Source organism: Mixophyes fleayi, chromosome 2 (assembly GCF_038048845.1).
Source record: "Mixophyes fleayi isolate aMixFle1 chromosome 2, aMixFle1.hap1, whole genome shotgun sequence".
Classification (NCBI taxonomy): Eukaryota; Metazoa; Chordata; class Amphibia; order Anura; family Limnodynastidae; genus Mixophyes; species Mixophyes fleayi.
In genome coordinates this window covers 260,489,559-260,497,734 of record NC_134403.1, presented here as the reverse complement: position 1 = coordinate 260,497,734, position 8,176 = coordinate 260,489,559, and the positions used below count along the sequence as shown (strand labels likewise).

General features: G+C 39.6%; 1 long non-coding RNA gene across 1 annotated transcript; it reads left to right on the top strand.

The window, feature by feature from the left end:
- Positions 1–3,807: 3,807 nt before the first annotated feature.
- LOC142140364 (uncharacterized) lies at positions 3,808–7,882 on the top strand. The gene is made up of 3 exons (XR_012688432.1): positions 3,808–3,909; positions 5,408–5,525; positions 7,796–7,882. It is a non-coding gene; the product is annotated as an uncharacterized LOC142140364 (long non-coding RNA).
- The last annotated feature ends 294 nt before the right edge of the window (positions 7,883–8,176 follow it).

Sequence of the window (8,176 nt, the reverse complement as noted above, 5' to 3'; positions counted from 1 at the left end):
AGGAGGGACAATAGCAGTATGACACGGGTTAAAAAAAGAGGGACAATAGCAGCATGACACAAAGGAGTTAAGAAAAGGAGGGACAATAGCAGTATGACACAAAGGGGTTAAGAAAAGGAGGGACAATAGCAGTATGACACAGGGGTTAAAAAAAAGAGGGACAATAGCAGCATGACACAAAGGGGTTAAAGAAAGGAGGGACAATAGCAGTATGACACGGGTTAAAAAAAGAGGGACAATAGCCGCATGACACAAAGGGGTTAAAGAAAGGAGGGACAATAGCAGTATGACACGGGTTAAAAAAAGAGGGACAATAGCAGCATGACACAAAGGGGTTAAAGAAAGGAGGGACAATAGCAGTATGACACAGAGGGGTTAAAAAAAGAGGGACAATAGCAGCATGACACAAAGAGGTTAAAGAAAGGAAGGACAATAGCAGTATGACACGGGTTAAAAAAAGAGGGACAATAGCAGCATGACACAAAGGGGTTAAAGAAAGGAGGGACAATAGCAGTATGACACGGGTTAAAAAAAGAGGGACAATAGCAGCATGACACAAAGGGGTTAAAGAAAGGAGGGACAATAGCAGTATGACACGGGTTAAAAAAGAGGGACAATAGCAGCATGACACAAAGGGGTTAAAGAAAGGAGGGACAATAGCAGTATGACACAGAGGGGTTAAAAAAGAGGGACAATAGCAGCATGACACAAAGGGGTTAAAGAAAGGAAGGACAATAGCAGTATGACACAGGGGTTAAAAAAAAGGGACAATAGCAGCATGACACAAAGGGGTTAAAGAAAGGAGGGACAATAGCAGTATGACACGGGTTAAAAAAAGAGGGACAATAGCAGCATGACACAAAGGAGTTAAGAAAAGGAGGGACAATAGCAGTATGACACAAAGGGGTTAAGAAAAGGAGGGACAATAGCAGTATGACACAGGGGTTAAAAAAAAGAAGGGACAATAGCAGCATGACCCAAAGGGGTTAAAGAAAGGAGGGACAATAGCAGTATGACACGGGTTAAAAAAAGAGGGACAATAGCAGCATGACACAAAGGGGTTAAAGAAAGGAGGGACAATAGCAGTATGACACGGGTTAAAAAAAGAGGGACAATAGCCGCATGACACAAAGGGGTTAAAGAAAGGAGGGACAATAGCAGTATGACACGGGTTAAATAAAGAGGGACAATAGCAGCATGACACAAAGGGGTTAAAGAAAGGAGGGACAATAGCAGTATGACACAGAGGGGTTAAAAAAAGAGGGACAATAGCAGCATGACACAAAGGGGTTAAAGAAAGGAAGGACAATTGCAGTATGACACAGGGGTTAAAAAAAGAGGGACAATAGCAGCATGACACAAAGGGGTTAAAGAAAGGAGGGACAATAGCAGTATGACACGGGTTAAAAAAAGAGGGACAATAGCAGCATGACACAAAGGAGTTAAGAAAAGGAGGGACAATAGCAGTATGACACAAAGGGGTTAAGAAAAGGAGGGACAATAGCAGTATGACACAGGGGTTAAAAAAAGAAGGGACAATAGCAGCATGACACAAAGGGGTTAAAGAAAGGAGGGACAATAGCAGTATGACACGGGTTAAAAAAAGAGGGACAATAGCAGCATGACACAAAGGAGTTAAGAAAAGGAGGGACAATAGCAGTATGACACAAAGGGGTTAAGAAAAGGAGGGACAATAGCAGTATGACACAGAGGGGTTAAAAAAAGAGGGACAATAGCAGCATGACACAGAGGGGTTAAAAAAAGGGACAAAAGCAGCATGGCACAGGGGGTTAAAGAAAAGAGGGACAAGCAGCATGGCACAGGGGGTTAAAGAAAAGGACAAGCAGCATGGCACAGGGGGTTAAAGAAAGGGGCAAAGGCAGCATGGAGGGCGCAGTGTAATCATAAGGGGGCATAGCGTGGTGATGATAACGGGGCACAGTAATGTGTGTGTGATGGCACGGAGCTTTTGGCAATGTAGTGTGTGTGAGGTAGATGGTGGCTAATTAATGGCTGCTATTTTGTTTGCGGGGTAATGGGAATACTATTTTAATGTTGGGGCTGGAGGAAGGCCTAATTATTAATAATGGATGTTATTGATTTAACGGTGGGGCTGACTGTAATTTTCTAAATGTAGCCATTTTTTTTCCAAATAGGTCCTCCAACATTCCATGATCCAGACAAGCCGCAACTAAAGAAATCTGCAGCCACATGTGGTAAAAGTGAGAAGAACAGGTAGGACAGAGGAGCATAGTGTGTGAAATGTTGTGATTCTAGTAGGGACAATGTCAATGTTTTGTGAGTCCAGTGGGCGCAGGCCAAGACTGAACTCTTTGTGTGCACACTGCATTCTTCTTATTCTACACAAGGGTGCTAGATGTCCTGAAAGTCAGGAATGCTTGGACAAATGTCACGCTCCGCGGAATTCAGGACCTATTGATTTTATTGTGCTACCCACGCCCCAACGGCGCATTGCCACGCCCCCAATTGTGCGACCATACACATGAAAAATTACGGCGGCGCAAAATTTTTTTGCTTACTCAACTATAAGGGGGGGCCCCATGAATTTGTTGTACCGGGGCCCTGAATTCCTCTTGGCAGCCCTGCACACATATACCATTAGGCATTATGGTATCTTGTATACTTCTTGGTTGTTGTTTTCTTCGTATTTCTGATAACTTGTGTGTTGTAATGTATCAGCCAAATTGCTTGCTTTGAGTGAATAAAGCATATGGAATAACTCATCTGCCAATTCTTCATCTTTGGTAAGAGCCCCTAATCCCCACCGCTTGACACTGTGTGTTTTATAGTATATGATATTATATTATATTAGAAGATGAATATAGATATCAGAATATAATGTCACAAACAGGTGGAAACCGGACAATTTTGACAGAGCTTGACAGGCCAAACTGTATTTGTTTAATCAGCCTATAGCACTTTATTCCAAAATGTGTCTAGCTTATGTAAGTGTTGTTCTGCATACTTCAGTGTTGACTTTTGCAATTAAATTGTAAAACGTTATACTGTGGAGCACTACTTCTGTGCCTTCTAAAGACTTCTGCAGGTCCTTTCTAGTGATAAGTCGGTTATGGGTATCAGACTTTTCTGGGTTCTCCAGGTTTTGCCTTAACTTCAAAGGTTCCAGTTCAATTTTCTATTTTGTATGATAAACCTAACAGTTAGAATTGGAAGCTAGAGGCATGTAGATATAGTTTTTAGCATTTCCCTGCTTTGTAACAGTCATTTATCCTTATTTTCCGTTCCCTAGTCAGCTGCGCATATGAGCGCATGTTTGTGTTCTTGTAGTAGGCACAAAGCCCTCACAGAAGTGTATTTATTCAACAGCTCCCTGAGCTGCGAGCTGAAATCCAGCGAGTAAATTACCGTATTAATGGTTTTTACGCGCAGGATTATCGTATTAACAGTAATATTTTTGGAGCGCGGTATTTTCGGCGATCCCGCCGTCAATTGAATATGCCCTTTAAAGTATTAATGAATCAACTGGAAGGGTGTCGCCACTTTTTCACATTCCACATTCATTGCATTAGTTTTTCAATCTGCTAAATTTAGCAAATAAATAATAAACTGCATTAATGTGTAGAAATATGTCATGTGTGAGGTTTTACCATACAGAGGTTATGTTAACTTGTTTTCACTTACAGATTCAGTGAAACATGCAGTTTGACCAGGGGTGTTAATACTTTTGCATATAGCTGGATATTTCCTGCTTGTACTTATTCAGATTATCTGTGAAACTTGTGTTTTCCAGATGGTTACTGCTGGTCCAGCGGATTTTCAGTCTGACTGTAATAAAAAGCGCACAGTATTACCCAGTATTGCTCCATTTAACACCAGTACTGTGCGCTTCTCACGGAAGATCAATGAGCTGTCAGTACTACCTCCCAGGTAATATCTGTCTCGGTTAGTACAGACCAAGGTGATCAGTTTTATTAAGGTGTTAAAATATATTTTACAGCATTATATGGGGCATATTCAATTCTTTTGAATCCCCGCGGCGTTAAAACTATTACCGTTATTACGGTAATAGTAAGCTGGATTTCAGCTCGCGGCTCAGGGAGCTGCGAGCTGAAATCCAACGTGAAAACTACTGTAATAATGGTATTTACGCGCACTATTACCGTAATGACGGTAATTGACGGTAATAGTGGGCGCACGCAAGACTTTTGGCGTTTTCGCCAACAATTGAATATGCCCCTATAAACATATATGTAGAATAAACTAGAAAACATCATGCAGCTGTTTGTCACTCGTCCGCAACTGCTGAGTAACTTGTAATACAATCAGGATCATTTGGCAAAATGCAAATGTGCAAATTGAGACATTTGATCTTATTGTGCAATAGATCATTCAAAAACCCATTGTTGATTGGTAACTATAGGATACTGCACTTCTGCATTTTGTCGCTAAGTATACCCCCATTGGCTATTATAAATTATTATCATATTGTATTACTGCATTACTCCTTAGTGAGTGTATTTTTTACCACTGACATACTCAATAGACTGTGGCTGTCTCAGTTATTACATTTAGGTCATAGCTCTCTATTACGACCCAAACAAGAAATATTTTCTTGGGCATCAGTAAAAAAGCAACAACATTATTCTAAGGAAAAGTATCTTTTTTACAAAAGAGAATCAGTTACAAATTGAATTTAGCAAAGTTTTATTGTATATTTGTCATTATTACAAACCAGTCTTACATACATTTATTATACATCATCATCATCATCATCATCACCATTTATTTATATAGCGCCACTGATTCCGCAGCGCTGTACAGAGAACTCATTCACATCAGTCCCTGCCCCATTGGAGCTTCCAGTCTAAATTCCCTAACTTACTCACACAAACAGACAGACAGAGAGAGACTAGGGTCAATTTTGATAGCAGCCAATTAACCTACCAGTATGTTTTTGGAGTGTGGGAGGAAACCGGAGCACCCGGAGGAAACCCACGCAAACACGGGGAGAACATACAAACTCCACACAGATAAGGCCATGGTCGGGAATTGAACTCATGACCCCAGTGCTGTGAGGTGAAAGTGCTAACCACTTAGCCACCGTGTTGTCCCCATGAGTATACATGAGTAGAATGTACAATAAATTGTATTTATTGTACAACTGTGTGGCTATTAGTGATGTCAAAAATTATAATGAGCGTAAAGACAAATGTCACAAATATTTTCAGTATTAGGAACACTGTTATAAGGCTTTCTTTAGTTCTGACAAACAATAATATACCATTTTATCTCAGTGTTTTGTAAAATTGCTGTAACTGCATCCTCATTACAAAACTCTTTAATGTGTCCTAATATCCTTATAATATCCAATAGAACATTTTTATCCAAATATTATTTTAACAAATACTAATTTACACCTCCATAGCCCTGGACCATACAATCTGAACGCAGAACAGGGTAGGAGGGTAACTTGGCCGGGGAGGTTCGGATCCCCTGACTGGGCAGCAGTGGCAACTCCTAACAAGAGGACTGTAAGGGTAGAGGTAAGAATTATAATTCACTATTTTCTCCAGTATAAAATAAGTTGACACTGCAGCAATATGTTTCATAACTATACTCAGCTAATTTGTACAAGAACTTCTCTACAAACACATCAAGGTTCACTGGCCCTGAGATTATGGGGCACATTTATAATAAGGCAGAAAGCCCTATGGCAATGTTTTCATCGCCCATAGGACTTCGCCCTATATCAAGGGGTCACCACCGGTGATAAAATCCGCCGGATTTCACTGGATTTATGCTTCCCAATGCAACAACACAGTAAAGCTTATTTAACAAACATCACAGCAGTACATGTTCTTCCATATTACCTGTTATTGCCATATTACATATGTCATTCTATTATTTTTTCAATGAATTTCTTGTGTGGAACTGAAAGACACGGTGCAGGCTTTCCGTTCCACTGCGCATGTTTGAACCTACCAGCCAGGTCACAAATGTACATATTCCCTCAGACTCACCTGGCGAACAGGTAAATTGATCTTTGCAGCTCCAGGCGAGAATCACGCAGGTAGCTGAGTATCGCTCAACTGCTCCACCGATATTTTGTTGATAAATTGTGGATACATTCTAATAACTAGTACCCTACTGCCATTTGTTTCACACAGTTTAGTTGCCTATTAATCAATTATTAATATATGTTCAGACTTGTAAGCTTATGAGAGGATATAAAAGTAGACATGTTTCAAACATGGCTGCCCCAATATGATATCAATTAATGTTAACGCTCACCCATTGTAGATTCATAGCAAGACTTTATTCTTGTGGTATAAAGCTGAGTGCAGCTGTACATAGAAACAGAATTTGGTCTGCACCTTTGTTGTGTGTTTTTCATTAATTTCTTTTTATTTATGTATGTTTCTTTATTTTTAAATAATTTAGATCTAAATCTTAATACTATTGGTTTGCCTCATGCATACTTGAATTCTTCTACTACATGAGTTCCTACCACAAATGCTGGCATACTATTCCATAGATCTATCATCCTTTCTGTAATAAAGTTCTTTCTTATGTTGTCTATCAGTCTTCCTCCCTCAAAATTTAGTGTGTGCGCCCTTGTTCTAGAAACCCCATTATTTTTCAAATCACACCTTACTGAACTCTATTAATCTACTATATATAAGCTTAGTGGCGTGTGTTAGTCTGTGGGTGAAAAAAAACAAAAACAAGCTGCAGCGCCACCTGCTGGGCGGAGTTATACACTGACCTACTAAATTCTTAGCATTATCTAATATTATAAAAGTAAAAGCCTAGCGGTGTGTGTTAGTGTGTGAGTGGAAAAAACTATTTTCTCAGAAAGGGCTCATCCAATTGACCATGAAATTTGGTATACTGACATTATTTGACAAAAAAATTAGAATAGTGAAGTCAATTAACTTCCATCATCCCCCCTTCCCCCCGTGGAAGGGGTAGTGAAGGCTAAATTTACGAGTTGAGGGGTTAAACTCATTTTCGTGAGGTAATTTTACCTCATGAACACACATTAAAAAGGGCGCTTGCGTCAGGAAGTAACGCTCTTCCCCTGAGGAGGCTTGGGCTAGGCCCTAATGCATGACAAGAACCTTTTTAAGACCTTAAGTAGCTTGATTTGACTAGAATGCATGAGTATCATGCACGGGTTAACTTGTACTTTTGATATAATTCAATGTTACTATCATATCACATTTGTCCCTAGTCCTCTAAAATGCACATTTTAAGCTCTTGATATCCTTCCTGGTAAATTTTGTTATGCTGCCAATGCACCATTTTAGTAACACTTCTTAGATTTATTTTATATTTTATTATATTTGCATACAGAGCCTGTAGAACAGGAAACAGTACCTGATGTGATATCTTACCAGTGACCTATAACCTGTCAATATAACCTCACTCTTCCTGCTAGTAGTATCTTTTTCTATGCAACCCAGTATTCTATTGACTATTCCCACTGCTTGATTATATTGCTGTTTAACTGTATTAATGTGAAACCCCTCTGGTACTGGTGTTGTGCGGTCACTTACTTGGTAACCATGTTGTGATGTGGTACCCACTTTCTGTTGCCATCCTCCTCTGTTCCGGTTATGGCATTGGTGTGACATCCGTGACCCAGAGAGTTTAGGTGTGCTTAGGTGTTTAAACATAATAAGCATGGAGTGTTCACTAGTGCTTGGCAGTGAATAATAAAATAATGTTGTCTATAACAATGAATTTACACTGCTTACACTGTTTCTTGGTTAAAAGTTTTACACTTTGTTTTTCTCATTCTCCTTTCCAGCTGATAACAGACAAGCTACTAAGGAAGAACAGAGAGAAAGTGGCATATCTGAAACTTTATGAGGACTAACCAGATTGTGGCTAAAAGTCAATAAATGTTAATAGTTATTATATACTTGCCTGTGTCTGCAGCTCAACACATCCTCTTTCCAACGTTTGATGATTGAAGATTTCATTGTTACATTTCCTGTCACTGAGATGCCTAAAGCAGGAAATTACATGGTGTCCCTCTCGCTTTGGTTAGGACAATGTACACTTAAAACAATATTAGACCTACCAACAAGGCATTCAACAGTCTATCTTGGCCTTTCATACATCAGACCTTAACAACATTTGTCCTTCATGGAATTTTCCTACACGCTATACAGGCACTATATTATAA